The sequence below is a fragment of the Oncorhynchus masou genome, chromosome 8 (assembly GCF_036934945.1).
Source record: "Oncorhynchus masou masou isolate Uvic2021 chromosome 8, UVic_Omas_1.1, whole genome shotgun sequence".
Classification (NCBI taxonomy): domain Eukaryota; kingdom Metazoa; phylum Chordata; class Actinopteri; order Salmoniformes; family Salmonidae; genus Oncorhynchus; species Oncorhynchus masou.
In genome coordinates, this window is record NC_088219.1 from 17,859,255 (window position 1) to 17,877,851 (window position 18,597).

The window sequence follows — 18,597 nt, forward strand, 5'->3', positions numbered from 1 at the left end:
TATCAACATGTCAACTCTGCACACACTATACAGTGGGGCAAAAAAGTATTTAGTCGGCCACCAATTGTGCAAGTTCTCCCACTTGAAAAGATGAGAGGCCTGTAATTTTCATCATAGGTACACTTCAACTATGACAGATAAAATGAGAAGAAAAAAAATCCAGAAAATCACATTGTAGGATTTTTAATGAATTTATTTGCAAATTATGGTGGAAATAATTATTTGATCACCTACAAACAAGCAAGATGTCTGGCTCTCACAGACCTGTAACTTCTTCTTTAAGAGGCTCCTCTGTCCTCCACTCGTTACCCTATATTAATGGCACCTGTTTGAACTTGTTATCAGTATAAAAGACACCTGTCCACAACCTCAAACAGTCACACTCCAAACTCCACTATGGCCACTATGGCCAAAGAGCTGTCAAAGGACACCAGAAACAAAATTGTAGACCTGCACCAGGCTGGGAAGACTGAATCTGCAATAGATACATGCCAGTACATGTCCAGGCCCGTCTGAAGTTTGCTAGAGAGCATTTAGATGATCCAGAAGAAGATTGGGAGAATGTCATATGGTCAGATGGAACCAAAATATAACTTTTTGGTAAAAACTCAACTTGTCTGTGTTTGGAGGACAAAGAATGCTGAGTTGCATCCAAAGAACACCATACCTACTGTGAAGCATGGGGGTGGAAACATCATGCTTTGGGGCTGTTTTTCTGCAAAGGGACCAGGACGACTGATCCGTGTAAAGGAAAGAATGAATGGGGCCATGTATTGTGAGATTTTGAGTGAAAACCTCCTTCCATCAGCAAGGGCATTGAAGATGAAACGTGGCTGGGTCTTTCAGCATGACAATGATCCCAAACACACCGCCCGGGCAACAAAGGAGTGGCTTCATAAGAAGCATTTCAAGGTCCTGGAGTAGCCTAGCCAGTCTCCAGATCTCAACCCCATAGAAAATCTTTGGAGGGAGTTGAAAGTCCGTGTTGCCCAGCAACAGCCCCAAAACATTACTGCTCTAGAGGAGATCTGCATGGAGGAATGGGACAAAATACCAGCAACAGTGTGTGAAAACCTTGAAGACTGACAGAAAACATTTGACCTCTGTCATTGCCAAGAAAGGGTATATAACAAAGTACTGAGAAACTTTTGTTATTGACCAAATACTTATTTTCCACCATAATTTGCAAATAAATTCATTAGAAATCCTACAATGTGATTTTCTGGATTTTTTTTCTCATTTTGTCTGTCATCGTTGAAGTGTACCTATGATGAAAATTACAGGCCTCTCTCATCTTTTTAAGTGGGAGAACTTACACAATTAGTGGCTGACTAAATACTTTTTTGCCCCACTGTATATTCTCCCAGTGTAGAATATGTACTCTTGGTCATTGACAACCTTCTGTAATCCTGTACATTTAAAACTATCAACCCTGCATGCGAGTACTCCTTTCAAAATGGTTACTACTCCTGGGTGTAATGGGTTTACAGAGGTTGACTGGGTGAATTAAGTCTGTCTGAGTGTATTCTTAGCTCTTGGCCTCAGCTGATTCCTTTTCCCCTGACTACCTTAAAGGGCAAATCCGCCACTTTTCAACCCTGTATTCATTATCTCCAGCACCATACCAGTGTCTATATAAATTTAGGTGAAAATTAGGGATGTAACAATTCACCAGATACACATCTGTCGCTGATTCAAATGTTTAAGATACAAGTGCATCGGTCTGCGGACCCCAACCCGATCCAAATGTAGCATGCATCAGTCAGAAAATCAATTCAAATGTTACGAATTGCCGGTTCCCAAAAATATCTTGCTCCTAGTACATTATTTCTACCTTCCGAAAAGACCTCACCTTTTGTGACAGCTGATGTGTCCTCTCTTTCAGTGTCCAACTGCATGTAACTGTGTTGACAGTCATTGATCTGCAAGTAATTTTGCATGCCGAATAACCCCAGGCATTGTCGAACTGCACACTATGCCCAGCTTAGTGCATTGACCAATGTGAGGTATACGGCCTGTTCCTGACCTTGCACATCTGCGCAGCACCTTCAGAAATGTCTTGGGTGATAGGTTGTCACTCAACTAATAAAGCCTACTATGTAATTTTATAGGTTATTGTTATCCCTGCGCTGTTGCAGATGGTTTTTACCGGAATAAAAGTAAGCTATTGGAGACAACTCTCATCTGGCTATACCTGCTTATAATTCATTTTATTTAGATTGTTCAGGATCACCATCAGCAGTAGTTTTGGTTGTTTTTCTTTAAATAATCAATGTGTAAATCGTAATTTTTTGATATACAGGGTAAAAGTTGATAATTTCATAACGAGGACAGCAATCACTTTTGCAAGGCGCACAGCATGGCCGAATCGAGAGAAGAGATGATCACTCACAAACCGGTCAAAACCATTTGATTTAGAAATGAGGGTGAAATTCAAAGTTGTTTATTAGGTACACTCATCTGGTACCGGGTCAGACCCCCCCTTTGCCTCCAGAACAGACTGAATTATTTGTGGCATGGAAACATTGCGCAATTGGTATCAAGGGACCTAACGTGTTCGAGGAAAACTTTCCCCACACCATTACACCATTGCCACCAGCCTGTACTGTTGACACCAGGCAGGATGGGGCCATGGACTCCTGCTTCTTACTCCAAATCCTGACTCTGCCATCAGGATGATGAAACAGGAACCGGATTGGTCAGACCAGGCGATCTTTTTCCACTCCTCAATTGTCCAGTGTTGGTGATCTTGTGCCCACTGGAGCCGCTTCTCCTTGTTTTTAGCTGATAGGATGGAACCTGGTGTGGTTGTCTGCTTAATAGCCCATCTGTGACAAGGACCGACGAGTTGTGCGTTCCGAGATGGCGTTCTGCACACTAATGTTGTACTGTGGTGTAATGTGCCTGTTTGTGGCCTCCTGTTAGGCTTGAACGATTTAGGCCATTCTCCTTTGACCTCTCATCAACGAGTTGTTTTCACCCACAGGACTGCTGCTGACTGGATGTTTTTTGTTTTGTTTGTCACACCATTCTCTGTAAACCCCAGACACTGTCTTGCATGAAAAGCGCAGGAAGCCGGACGTTTCTGAGAGACTGGAACTGGCGCGCCTGGCACCGACGATCATACCAGGCTCAAAGTCACTTTGTTTTGCCCATTCTAACAATCAATAGAACAGTAACTCAATGCCTGTCTGACTATTTTATATAGCAAGCCATTGCCACGTGACCCACTGTCTGTAGGAGCAACCATTTGTGTGAATGGGATGGTGTACCTAATAAACTGTCCACTGAGCTATGTCACAGCTCATTTGTAAACCATAAATATTGATACATTACTAGCACAAACACTTCATCTGCAAAAATATCAAGTTAATTAGTGGGTGATGGTGATTTCAGAACCAAAGTCTGGGACAAAAAAACATACACTACACTGCCCCTCCATTTTCTGATATTGGTAGATGCCTCGTCTCCCTTATTGCTCAGCTCAGGTGCCTACATAGTACATACACCATAGCCATGAATCATTACACACACACACACACACACACACACACACACACACACACACACACACACACACACACACACACACACACAGAAGTCGGCTCAGACAGATCCAGCTCTGAGAGGCTCAGCTCATGAGTTCCATCAGCAGCAGATGTTAATTTAGAATAGAAAATGTGTTTATGCAGCAAATGTTAGTGCATCGAATTGCGTGAATCATTTTGGAAGATTATTCTAGTACCAACGTGGCTAGCTAAGTTTTACAAATCTTAGTGTTAGGCTTTCAAAAGGCACTTCAGACAATCAGATCGTAATATTGGTGTGCATAGAATGGAGTCCAGTGCATCCTCAATGTCTCGTCTTTCAGAACACATCAAGTCCCTTCGATTCACAGCATTTCCCTCACTCAGACAACAAATGTGCCAAAGTAGCGGAAGGGATGGGGACATCTTCCTGTCGCACGCGGTGCTCAAGTTTATAATGACTGTCAGTCAAAAGCCATACAGCGTTGTAAAGCAGAGAACCTGAGCTCTGACATCATGTACAGCCACTCTGGTCCAATTTAGGCACTGACTGTATCAATGACAAAAGGTGCCATTTTCAACCCTTATACGGGATTACAGGGACTGTGAGTGGAAAGGGTTCATTTTTGATAGAACTTTTTAACTTTATATTTATTTATTTTAAATTCTAGAAATGTGCCGTTTTCACATATGTAGACACTGGTATTGTGCTAGAGATAATGAAAATGAAGTTGAAAAGTGGTAGAATTGCCCTTTAACAGATTGATGTTATTGTGAATATGTTGTGATTCAGGGAGCCTTGCCTCATCAATACCAAATGAGCACTCTGTTTTCTCAAGATAAAGTCTTGCTTATCAGTCACCGAGAAAGCTTGCCTCTCATTTACGATATTGACAGCTTTGCTTAATCTATAACTCTCCGTGACTGCTGGAACCATAATGTCTTACCAATTCTCTCTCCCATTACCATCTCATTAGGAGCATGTCTTCACTAGGTAGAGAATTTAGTATTTTATTAGGATCCCCATTAGCTGCTTCTAATGCAGTAGCTACTCTTCCTGGGGTCCACACAGAACATTGATAGACAAGAACAGCTCAAGGACAGAACTACATATATGTATATGATAATATAAAGGTTCTGTACTCAGATAACAGAGAGAATTATACTATAGGCCTACATAGACCAGACATGGTGAATGACTGTGTTTCTAACATGTCTTCCTGCCATGTGCTCTCCCAGGGTCGTCTGCAGTCCCAGGACAGTGGGAAGCATCTGCATGATGTGGAGGACCTGCTGCAGACTCACAACCTGGTGGAGGCAGACATCTCAGCCCAGGCAGAGAGGGTCCGCGGGGTCCAGAGAGCTGCTCAGCGCTTCACCTCCGACCAACAGGGTGAGACTACACAAGATTTATACACACATTGTTACTGTTTGAGTAATTATGAAAAAGATAACATTTGACTACTATGCAACATGTGTTTGGTTGCCCCTCCACTGCTAACTAAATAACTAGCTATTTTTCTCCATCTTTCTCTCTCAGTCTACAAGCCGTGTGAGCCGGCGCTGGTGGGAGAGAAGGTGTCTCTGCTGGGCCGGGCCTATGAGGAGCTGGGCCAGCTGGCTGGGGAGCGGAGGGAGCGCCTGGAGGCCTCACGGCGCCTCTGGCAGTTCCTGTGGGAGATGGGAGAAGAGGCGGCCTGGATCAGAGAGCAGGAGCAGATCCTGTCAGGAGGAGACTGTGGCCGCGACCTCACCTCCGCCCTGCACCTCCTCAGTAAGCACGAGGCCTTCAGGGACGAGATGGCAGCCCGCTACGGTCCTCTCGGCCACAGCATTGCCGCCGGACAAACTCTGGTGGAGGAGGGACACTTTGGAGCCCCAGAGTGCACTGAGAGGATCAGGGACGTGCGTGCTCAGTGGGCACACCTGGAGGAGGTCAGTGGGCAGGGGAAAGGAAAAGGAGATGGACAAGTCTAGAGAGTAGTCAGTCCACGAGCAAAATTAATATATAGAGTATTAGTATTTCAGAAGTTGATGTATTTCCTCTGTTTGTATTCTGATTCCTTCTCTCTCCCTGCATCCCCAGACATCACAGCTGAGGGAAGTGCAGCTGAAGGAGGCGGTGGCCCTGCACCAGTTCCAGACTGACGCCAATGACATGGAGGCCTGGATCTTGGAGACGCTGCGCCAGGTGTCCAGCCAGGAGGTGGGCCACGACGAGTTCTCCACCCAGACCCTAGCCCGCAAGCAGAGGGAGGTGGAGGAGGAGATCCAGAGCCACCGCACCCTCATCGACTCCCTGCATGAGCAGGCCCTCGGCCTGCCCCCGGTCCATGCAAACGCCCCTCAGGTCAGTTACCCCTGGAACAGTATACCAAACCAACTCCCACTTTCTACACTACTGCACACTCTCCCGCTGTTTCTCTCTCTTTCTGATATATACAGACACTGGCCCATACGTATTACATACTGTAGAAAAGGCCCATGGAGTTGGTGGAATAATCCTTTAATTCATTGCCATTTACTCAGCTGGGCCAGGGGCGCTTTAATTAGGTCAGGTGGAAATGTCCGACAGATCTCAACTCCATAAAAGGAGGAAATTGCCAACTGCTTTCTCTTCCTTAACACCATCTGATCCAGAAGTTCTGTGCGTCCATGAATCCACCACAGACTACTCAGTAAATATACCACTTTATGGTTAAAGGAATTCCTGCCTCAGTCTCATCCATTCCTGTCACCTGACACGTGACCACCTGTTCACCTTCACTGTCAGTCATCCTACCTGTCCATCGACCCACACAGATTCCACTAATCTTTCACATACAGACTCTCAATGTTTCCGCTTAAGTGAGACATATTTTATTTATCGTTCCCATTCTGTATTTCTTGACTTGTTATTAACTCTGGTCAGAGGAGTGTCTTCTGGCTGACTGGTTGTTATTGACTCTGGTCAAAGGAGCGTCTTCTGGCTGACTGGTTGTTATTGACACAGCTAGAAGATACTTCTCTTACCAGACTGATTGTTGCTGTCTGTGTAGGTGGAGGGGCGTCTGCCTGCTATTGAGCAGCGCTATGAGGAGCTGGTGTCTCTGTCTGCATCGCGGCGTCAGGCCCTGGAGGGGGCGCTGGCCCTCTACCGCATGTACAGCGAGGCGGGCGCCTGCCAGCTGTGGGTGGGGGAGAAGGAACAGTGGCTGGACGGCATAATGATCCCCACCAAACTGGAAGACCTGGAGGTGGTGCAGCAGAGGTGAGCTGGGGAAGGGAGGAGTGTTTAGAATGATGTTATAAGAAGAAAGAAATGATCTGTAGGCAATGATTTAAATGGCCTTTCCTTGAGCGATATCGATCTGCATACTCACTGTGCTCCGGTAAATGAAGGATATCAAACTGAATATGTCTCTTCTTTTTAACATCAAACAACATTTGAGTATGATAATATTTCACCTTTAGTCTCCCTTGTAGAGACAAAGCAATGGAAATATGAGTGATGCGAAATGAGACTGTCTGATGTATCTGTGTGTCTGCAGGTTTGAGACCCTGGAGCCTGAGATGAACAACCTGGGGACTCGTATCTCTGATGTCAACCAGGTGGCCCAGCAGCTCCTGGGATCAGACAACCGCAGCAAAGAGCAGATCCACCAGACACAAGACCAGCTTAACAACAGGCCAGTAGTACTCGACATGTCTCGGACATGAAAAACACACATACCATCTTATACACAGCCAATACTCTGTATAAAGTTAGCACTGGGAACAGGTATTGAGACTTCCCCTTGCTCTGGTCCCTAGGTGGAAGGAGTTCCAGCGTCTGGTGGACCAGAGGAAACAGGCCCTGGAGTCGGCCCTCAACATCCAGAACTACCACCTGGAGTGTAATGAGATCCAGAGCTGGATGAGAGAGAAGACCAAGGTGATCGAGTCCACCGAGAGCCTGGGCAACGACCTGGCTGGTGTCATGGCCCTGCAGCGCAAACTCACCGGCATGGAGAGAGACCTGGAGGCCATTCAGGTACGGCAGGGTCAACGGTTATGGAGGTGGACAAAGACTTAGGGTAAACCTAATGAAACCACAGCATTAGATCATTTTAAAGAGATGATCAGTATTGTTGAGTCATTAACTGTTAAAGACATCATCAATACTTTGAATAATTTTATGTCACATGTTGATGACAACCAGGTATATTTTCCATATCTTTTCAGGGTAAGTTGGACGACCTGAGAAATGAGGCAGAGAAGCTGGCTGAGGAGCACCCGGACCAGGCCGAGGAGATCCATGCCCACTTGGGGGGGATCCAGGAGGTGTGGGAGGAGCTAAACGCCACCATGAAGCGTCGTGAGGAGTCTCTGGGCGAAGCCAGTAAGCTGCAGGGATTCCTCCGAGACCTGGATGACTTCCAGTCCTGGCTGTCCCGCACGCAGACCGCCGTGGCGTCCGAGGACATCCCCACCTCGCTGCCAGAGGCTGAGCGCCTGCTCTCCCAGCACGAGAGCATCAAGAACGAATGGGACAACTACAAGGAGGACTATGAGAAGATGCGGGCGGTGGGTGATGAGGTGACTCAGGGCCAGACGGACGCTCAGTACATGTTCCTGGCCCAGAGGCTGCAGGCGCTGGACACCGGCTGGCAAGATCTGCGCCGCATGTGGGAGAACCGCCACAGCCTGCTGGCCCAAGCTTTCGACTTCCAGACCTTCCTGAGAGACGTCAAGCAGGCTGAGGGCTTCCTCAACAGCCAGGTGAGGACCAGGACACCAGGGAAGGAGAAGAAACATACAAATATACTGTTTATCTTGATGAAGTTACTAATAGTTCTCTCTCCCTCTGTAGGAGTATGTGCTGTCCCACACTGAGATGCCCTCCAGCCTGCAGGGAGCAGAGGAGGCCATCAAGAAGCACGAGGACTTCCTGACCACCATGGAGGCCAGCGAGGAGAAGATCACGGGCGTGGTGGAGGCTGGACGCCGTCTGGTCAACGACCTCAACGCCAACTCTGACAAGATCCAGGAGAAGGCCGACTCCATCCAGGAAAGACATCAGAAGAATAGGGAAGCTGCAAATGAACTCCTCTCTAAACTGAAAGACAACCGTGAACTTCAGCACTTCCTGCAGGACGGACAGGAGGTACAAACCATCAACTAACTCTTACTATAATAATGGTGGTGTGATACATTTAATTAAGACACTCTTTGTCCTGTATTCAGAAATCTGACAAATCAGTAGTCAAGGTAATTAACCTGAGGTACAGTTCATTGAGTAATATCATTCTCCTTTTCCTCTGCAGCTGACTCTGTGGATCAATGAGAAGATGCTGACAGCTCAGGACATGTCATATGACGAGGCCAGGAACCTCCACAGCAAGTGGCAGAAACACCAGGCCTTCATGGCTGAGCTGGCCTCCAACAAGGACTGGCTGGACAAGATCGACAAGGTACAGTATGACTATGAAGGAGTAAATATTCAAGAGAGGAAAAGTGGAAAATAAATCAGAAAAGGTGTGTGTGCCAGTATTTTACTGTCTGACTCTCTCTCCCCTCTCCCCCGTTAGGAGGGCCAAGTGCTGGTGACAGAGAAGCCGGAGCTGCAGCCTGTTGTCCAACAGACTCTTGAAGGCCTGCAGAGCCAGTGGGAGGAGCTAGAGAGCACTACGCGCGCCAAGGCACAGTGCCTCTTTGACGCCAACAGGGCAGAGCTTTTCACCCAGAGCTGCTCTGCCCTGGACATTTGGCTGAAGAACCTGTCAGGACAGCTGCAGAGTGACGACTTCGGAAAGGATCTGACATCCGTCAACATCCTGCTCAAGAAGCACCAGGTGGGTGACATTACACTGTCCAATTAAAGCATCATCTTTACCACTTCAAGCCCTCAGTTGTCATACTCCTTTGTGACCATTTGAATGGATAAGTGTCACTTCAATATAAAAGAGGTAATAACAAACATGCTCTCCTGCTCCCCGTGTCTCTGTGTAGATGCTGGAGCACCAGATGGAGGTGCGTGAGAAAGAGGTGCAGTCGCTGCAGTCCCAGGCGCTGGCGCTGTCCCAGGACGATGCTGGTGTGGCGGTGGTGGAGGTGGACGGCCAGCAGAGGAGAGTCACTGACAGCTTCTCCCAGCTCCAGGACCCCCTCAACCAGAGGAGGCAGCAACTTCTGGCATCCAAGGAGGCCCACCAGTTCAACAGAGACCTGGAGGATGAGATTGTGAGTGGGACCACCTGACTCTAAATTCAGATATTTTAATACTGAATCATCATGTGTGTTGTATGTATAGCACAGTTTTCTCCTGTTTGTAATTCTTGTTTACTTTCTTCCGTCACTTAGCTGTGGGTGAAGGAGAGGATGCCCCTAGCCACCTCCACAGACCATGGCAAGGACCTGCCCAGTGTACAGCTGCTCATCAAGAAGAACCAGGTGCATAGATGAGGGAGGGAGTCTGGACTTCTATCAGAGTGGAAGGACAGTGGGAGGAAATAATTCACATTGGAGAAGAGATGTTGCATTTGGCTAAACCTTTGTTTCGTCTCCCAGACTTTGCAGAAGGAGATCCAGGGCCACCAGCCCCGTATTGATGACATCCAGACCCACCGCAGGGGGATGTCCCCAGGGAAGGAGGAGGTGGACGGGGAGTGGCAGTCTGCTCTGGAGCAACGTCTGGTGGAGCTCCGGGAGTCCTGGGCCCAGCTCATCGCTGAGACAGATGAGCGCCACGCCCGGCTAGTGGAAGCTAACCGCGCCCAGCAGTTCTACACCGACGCTGCCGAGGCCGAGGCCTGGATGGGAGAGCAGGAGCTACACATGATGTCAGAGGACAAGGCCAAGGTGAGTGGAGAGACGGGCTGTAGCAAAGACGGGCTGTAGTTAAAAAGCTTTCTGTGTTAATGATGATGCTAATGATGTCCATTCTGCACACTCGATTGCTTTGTTTATCCTTTGCTTAATGATGCTGACTCCATATCTGTGATGTGTGTGACCCAGGATGAGCAGAGTGCTCTGGTGATGGTGAAGAAGCACCAGACACTAGAACAGGCCCTGGAGGACTACGCCCAGCCCATCCACCAGCTGGCCAACAGCAGCCGCACCATGATGACCAGCGAACACCCAGAGAGGTGAGAGAACACAACAGGTTAATAATGTGGAGTTGGGCCAATAGCCAAGCAAGCGTTGGGCCAATAGCCAAGCAAGCGTTGGGCCAGTAACCAAGTAAGCGTTGGGCCAGTAACCAAGTAAGCGTTGGGCCAGTAACCAAGTAAGCGTTGGGCCAGTAACCAAGTAAGCGTTGGGCCAGTAACCAAGTAAGCGTTGGGCCAGTAACCAAGTAAGCGTTGGGCCAGTAACCAAGTAAGCGTTGGGCCAGTAACCAAGTAAGCGTTGGGCCAGTAACCAAGTAAGCGTTGGGCCAGTAACCAAGTAAGCGTTGGGCCAGTAACCAAGTAAGCGTTGGGCCAGTAACCAAGTAAGCGTTGGGCCAGTAACCAAGTAAGCGTTTGGCCAGTAACCAAGTAAGCGTTTGGCCAGTAACCAAGTAAGCGTTGGGCCAGTAACCGAAAGGTTGTTAGTACAAATAACTGAGCCGACACGGTGAAAAATCTGTCTGTGCCCTTGAGCAAGACACTTAATCCTAATTTGCTCCTATGGCTGACCTTGTAAAACAACACATTTCACTGCACATATACAGTTTATATGACAATTTAAAAAATAAATGCTTTAATTTCTCAATACGTAAAGCTAAAAGTTTACAATATGATTTAACTACAGTCACAATGTTCCTCTCATGACAACTGGCCTGACTCTCTCACTACAACTGGCCTGACTCTCTCATTACAACTGGCCTGACTCTCTCATTACAACTGGCCTGACTCTCTCATTACAACTGGCCTGACTCTCTCATTACAACTGGCATGACTCTCTCATTACAACTGGCATGACTCTCTCATTACAACTGGCCTGACTCTCTCATTACAACTGGCCTGACTCTCTCATTACAACTGGCCTGACTCTCTCATTACAACTGGCCTGACTCTCTCATTACAACTGGCCTGACTCTCTCATTACAACTGGCATGACTCTCTCATTACAACTGGTCTGACTCTCTCACTACAACTGGCCTGACTCTCTCTCTCTTATTCGCCACTACTATTAGCGAGCGTATCAACCTACGGCAAGCCCAGGTGGACAAGCTGTACGCAGGGCTGAAGGACCTGGCTGAGGAGCGTCGTGGGCGTCTCCAGGAGAGGCTGAGGCTGACCCAGCTGAAGAGAGAGGTGGACGACCTGGAGCAGTGGATTGCTGAGAGGGAGGTGGTGGCTGGATCCCATGAGCTGGGACAGGACTACGAACATGTCACAGTGAGTAACACTTTTCTACTGTAGTTACTCTGCAGACTATCAGTGACATTTCAACTATCTACTAGCCCTAATCCTGAATTTAACCTTCATCCTAACCCCAGCACTAACCTTAAACCTTATTCTAAACCTAACTGTAACCTTAGCAAGCAGTTGCTTATCAACTGATAGTTTGTTAGTATGACCATCTGTAGAGCATCAGTTACTGACCTTCAATTACTTAGTAACCCACAAACACACACTTAGGAACACAACACACACTTAGGAACACAACATACACTTAGGAACACAACACATACAGGCACTGATTTCTCACCAACAACACTTTGTTCTTTGTCAGTATGATGTTCAACCATATGTAATCCCTCTCTCTCCTTAGATGCTGCTGGACAAGTCAGTATGTTGTTCAACTATATGTAATCCCTCTCTCTTTAGATGCTGCTGGACAAGTCAGTATGATGTTCAACCATATGTAATCCCTCTCTCTCTTTAGATGCTGCTGGACAAGTCAGTATGATGTTTAACTATATGTAATCCCTCTCTCTCTTTAGATGCTGCTGGACAAGTCAGTATGATGTTTAACCATATGTAATCCCTCTCTCTCCTTAGATGCTGCGGGACAAGTTCCGGGAGTTTGCTCGGGACACCAGCACCATTGGCCAGGAGCGCGTGGACGCCGTTAACGGTCAGGCCGATGACCTCATCGAGTCGGGTCACCCTGAGAACGCCAGCGTGGCAGAGTGGAAGGACGGGCTGAACGAGGCGTGGGCCGACCTGCTGGAGCTGATCGACACGCGCACCCAGATGCTGGCCGCCTCCTACGAGCTGCACCGCTTCCACCAGGACGCCCGCGAGGCCATGGGGAGGGTCCGGGAGAAGAAGGAGGCGCTGCCCTCTGACCTGGGCCGTGACCTCAACACCGTCCAGCACCTCCACCGACAGCACAATGCCTATGAGCACGACATCCAGGCCCTCAGTGGACAGGTTGCCTGCTGCTTTTAACTGTTGACTACACCATGAATTTTCCTTCAGGGACAATAAAGAAGTTGCATTGAATTAATTTGGCACCATACAATGGGAGTACAGGGATACTTACAGGAACACCAGTCATTACACACACTCTGAACCAAAAATATTAGATTTAATGCAGACACTACGTGATATTAGCAATTTGTCAGAGCAAAAGGTTAATGGTTTTTAAGCTCCCGTCTGCCCTATCCCTCTCCATCCCCAGGTGAACCAGGTGCAGGACGACGCAGCACGGCTGCAGAAGGCCTACGCTGGGGAGAAGGCTGAGGAGATCCACCGGAGTGAGCACTCTGTCACTGAGGCCTGGGAGGATCTGCTGGGGGCCGGCCAGGCTCGCCGACACCTCCTGCTGGACACCGTGGAGAAGTTCCGCTTCTTCAACATGGTGCGTGACCTCATGCTGTGGATGGACGGGGTCAACCTGCAGATCGACGCCCACGACAGCCCCAGGTCAGACCTGATCATCTTTCTGTTGTGTGTCATTGTTGTTCTCCAATGTTAGTTTTATTAAGGTCAATGGTTAGGGTCCCAATTTAAAATCCCTTTCACCAATGTATTCCACTCCCCGCCCCACCCTCCCATCCTCTCTCTCTCAGGGACGTGTCCTCTGCAGGGCTGGTCATAGCCAACCATCAGGACATCAAGTCTGAGATCGAGACCCGGGCAGACAGCTTCACAGCCTGCAATGAGATGGGACGCTCTCTCATCAACAACAACCACTATGCAGCTGATGAGGTATGGGCCTGGGCATGTCACCGTTACACCACATGCAGTACAGTACACACTCCCGTCAATTCACACACACTAGTATTTAGTCAAGTCATCCTTTTGTCACCAAGATGGCATAGTAGTCAGACGTCCTTTGTCCTCGTCTTGTCGTGTCCCATATATATATATATATAACTTTCTTATACCTTTTTATATATATTTTTTCCTTTCCATAAACTCATCTTCAAAACACTCTCCTGCAACCCGCCTCACCAATTTATATATATGTAAAAAAATATATATATATTATTTACCTCATCTGTAATCCTCCATAGAAGCTAGCCTGAAGCTAACCAGAAGCTAGTTAGCTTCTTTACTGGCTAATCGTTAGTATTCAGCTAACCACGGTTTGTGGTCATCAGCTATCCTTTAGCTCGAAAATCTATCGCCAGTTTTGTACGGCGCGGCTCGGACCGGAACATACCGGACCTATTTTTCTCTCCATGTCCCCGGATTTCAACCGCAAGCTCTGGACATTTATACCTGGATCTCGCAGCTAGCTAGCTGCTATCCGTGTGACTATCGGCTTACGTCGATTCCGGAGCAAACATCAATTATTCCGGAGCTAGCCAGCTATTCCGGAGCAAACTTCAATTATTCCGGAGCTAGCCAGCTGAAGAGTTCCATCAGTCACTCCTGGGCTACAATCACCTATCCGGACCCGTTTTACTGCCAACGCGGAGCCCCACCGGGCCTTCAAAACTGGACTACCAATGTTATCTGCCCGAGGGAGTTATTCAGCTGGCTCCTCCGTCGCGACGTTACTTGAACGCCCATCTGCGGTCCGCTAATCGTTAGCTGTCTTATCGGCTGCTATCTGAATAGACCTATCGGACAATTTTTTTCTTTTTTTTCTTGGGCCTCTATAACTATATCTATTTTTTTGGCGAATTGGATTGATCCCCTCTACCACACGGAACCCCACTAATCCTACTGACGGAAACGCACGAGTTGGCTAAAAACAGACCTCCATCCTATGCTAGCTTGCTACCGATGGCCCGGCTAGCTGTCTGAATCGCTGTGACCCCAACCAACCTCAGTACTCACTGGACCATTTTGATCACTCGACTAAGCATGCCTCTCCTTAATGTCAATATGCCTGGTCCATTGCTGTTCTGGTTAGTGTTTATTGGCTTATTTCACTGTAGAGCCTCTAGTCCTGCTTACTATACCTTATCCAACCTATTAGTTCCACCACCCACACATGCGATGACATCTCCTGGTTTCAATGATGATTCTAGAGACAATATCTCTCTCATCATCACTCAATACCTAGGTTTACCTCCACTGTATTCACATCCTACCATACCTTTGTCTGTACATTATACCTTGAAGCTATTTTATCGCCCCCAGAAACCTCCTTTTACTCTCTGTTCTAGACGACCAATTCTCATGGCTTTTAGCCGTAACCTTATCCTACTCCTCCTCTTTTCCTCTGGTGATGTAGAGGTGAATCCAGGCCCAGCAGTGCCTAGCTCCACTCCTATTCCCCAGGCGCTCTCTTTTGATGATTCTGTAACCGTAATGGCCTTGGTTTCATGCATGTTAACATTAGAAGCCTCCTTCCTAAGTTTGTTTTATTCACTGCTTTAGCACACTCTGCCAACCCGGATGTTCTAGCTGTGTCTGAATCCTGGCTTAGGAAGACCACCAAAAACTCTGACATTTTCATCCCAAACTACAACATTTTCAGACAAGATAGAACTGCCAAAGTGGGCGGTGTTGCAATCTACTGCAAAGATAGCCTGCAGAGTTCTGTCCTACTATCCAGGTCTGTACCCAAACAATTTGAACTTCTACTTTTAAAAATCCACCTCTCTAAAAACAAGTCTCTCACCGTTGCCACCTGCTATAGACCGCCCTCAGCTGTACTCTGGACACCATATGTGAACAGATTGCCCCTCCATCTATCTTCAGAGCTCGTGCTGATAGGCAGCCTAAACTGGAACATGCTTAACACCCCAGCCATCCTACAATCTAAGCTTGATGTCTTCAATCTCACACAAATTATCAATGAACCTACCAGGTACCTCCCCAAAGCCGGCACCCTCATAGATATCATCCGAACCAACTTGCCCTCTAAATACACCTCTGCTGTCTTCAACCAAGATCTCAGCGATCACTGCCTCATTGCCTGCATCCGTAATGGGTCAGCGGTCAAATGACCTCCACTCATCACTGTCAAACGCTCGCGAAACACTTCAGCGAGCAGGCCTTTCTAATTGACCTGGCCGGGGTATCCTGGAAGGATATTGATCTCATCAGTAGAGGATGCCTGTTTTTTTTTTTAAATGCCTTCCTGACCGTCTTAAATAAGCATGCCCCATTCAATAAATTTAGAACCAGGAACAGATATAGCCCTTGGTTCTCCCCAGACCTGACTGCCCTTAACCAACACAAAACATCCTATGGCGTTCTGCATTAGCATCAAACAGCCCCCGTGATATGCAGCTTTTCAGGGAAGCTAGAAACCATTATACACAGGCAGTTAGAAAAGCCAAGGCAAGCTTTTTCAAGCAGATATTTGCCTCCTGCAACACTAACTCAAAAATGTTCTGGGACACTGTAAAGTCCATGGAGAATAAGAACACCTCCTTCCAGCTGCCCACTGCACTGAAGATAGGAAAACACTGTCACCACTGATAAATCCACTATAATTGAGAATTTCAATAAGCATTTTTCTACGGCTGGCCATGCTTTCCACCAGGCTACCCCTACCCTGGTCAACAGCACTGCACTCCCCACAGCAACTCGCCCAAGCCTTCCCCATTTCTCCTTCTCCCAAATCCAGTCAGCTGACGTTCTGAAAGAGCTGCAAAATCTGGACCCTACAAATCAGCCGGGCTAGACAATCTGGACCCTTTCTTTCTAAAATGATCTCCCGAAATTGTTGCCACCCCTATTACTAGCCTGTTCAACCTCTCTTTCGTGTCGTCTGAGATTCCCAAAGATTGGAAAGCAGCTGCGGTCATCCCCCTCTTCAAAGGGGGGGACACTCTTGACCCAAACTGCTACAGACCTATATCTATCCTACCCTGCCTTTCTAAGGTCTTCAAATCCCATTTCGAATCTCACCATACCCTCTCTGCTATGCAATCTGGTTTCAGAGCTGGTCATGGGTGCACCTCAGCCACGCTCAAGGTCTTAAACGATATCTTAACCGCCATCGATAAGAAACATTACTATGCAGCCGTATTCATTGATCTGGCCAAGGCTTTCGACTCTGTCAATCACCACATCCTCATCGGCAGACTCGACAGCCTTGGTTTCTCAAATGATTGCCTCGCCTGGTTCACCAACTGCTCCTCTGATAGAGTTCAGTGTGTCAAATCGGAGGGTCTGCTGTCCGGACCTCTGGCAGTCTCTATGGGGGTGCCACAGGGTTCAATTCTTGGACTGACTCTCTTCTCTGTATACATCAATGATGTCGCTCTTGCTGCTGGTGAGTCTCTGATCCACCTCTACACAGACGACACCATTCTGTATACTTTTGGCCCTTCTGTGTTAACTGTGTTAACAACCCTCCAGACGAGCTTCAATGCCATACAACTCTCCTTCCGTGGCCTCCAATTGCTCTTAAATACAAGTAAAACTAAATGCATGCTCTTCAACCAATCACTGCCTGCACCTGCCCGCCTGTCCAACATCACCACTCTGGACGGCTCTGACTTAGAATACGTGGACAACTACAAATACCTAGGTGTCTGACTAGACTGTAAACTCTCCTTCCAGACTCACAATAAGCATCTCCAATCCAAAATTACATCTAGAATCGACTTCCTATTTTGTAAAAAAGCATCCTTCATTCATGCTGCCAAACATACCCTTGTAAAACTGACCATCCTACCAATCCTCGACTTCGGCGATGTCATTTACAAAATAGCCTCCAATACCCTACTCAACAAATTGGATGCAGTCTATCACAGTGCCATCTGTTTTGTCACCAAAGCCCCATATACTACCCACCATTGCGAGCTGAACGCTCTCGTTGGCTGGCCCTCGCTTCATACTCGTCGCCAAACCCACTGGCTTCATGTCATCTACAAGACCCTGCTAGGTAAAGTCCCCCTTATCTCAGCTCGCTGGTCACCATAGCATCACCCACCTGTAGCACGCGCTCCAGCAGGTATATCTCTCTGGTCACCCCGAAACCAATTCTTTCATTGGCCGCCTCTCCTTCCAGTTCTCTGCTGCCAATGACTGGAACAAACTACAAGAATCTCTGAAACTGTAAACACTTATCTTCCTCACTTGCTTTAAGCACCAGCTGTCAGGGCAGCTCACAGATTACTGCACCTGTATATAGCCCACCTATAATTTAGCCCAAACAACTACCTCTTTCCCTACTGTATTTATTTTATTTTATTTATTTATTTTGCTCCTTTGCACCCCATTATTTTTATTTCTACTTTGCACATTCTTCCATTGCAAATCTACAATTCCAGTGTTTTACTTGCTATATTGTATTTACTTTGCCAACATGGCCTTTTTTTTTGCTTTTACCTCCCTTATCTCACCTCATTTGCTCACATCGTATATAGACTTGTTTCTACTGTATTATTGACTGTATGTTTGTTTTACTCCATGTGTAACTCCGTGTCGTTGTATGTGTTGAACTGCTTTGCTTGGCCAGGTCGCAATTGTAAATGAGAACTTGTTCTCCACTTGTCTACCTGGTTAAATAAAGATGAAATAAATATAAAAAATATAAAAAAGGGATTAGGACAAAATCCAATGTCAAAGGTGTGTTTATGCAATGTGTGAGTGGGGTTTGTATTGTGCAGTTTGTTCATGTGGTGTTATTGATCTGCCTCAATTCAGATCCGGGAGAAACTGGACCAGCTCCAAGGCAAGAGGGACGAGATCAACAACAAATGGCAGGACAAGATGGACCACCTTCAGATCGGTATGTGTACTTCAGGCTGTGGTGG

At 47.3% G+C, this 18,597-nt stretch overlaps 1 pseudogene; it reads left to right on the plus strand.

The window, feature by feature from the left end:
- LOC135544267 (spectrin beta chain, non-erythrocytic 1-like) overlaps positions 1-18,597 on the plus strand; it is a 120,722-nt pseudogene that overhangs the window by 92,987 nt on the left and 9,138 nt on the right.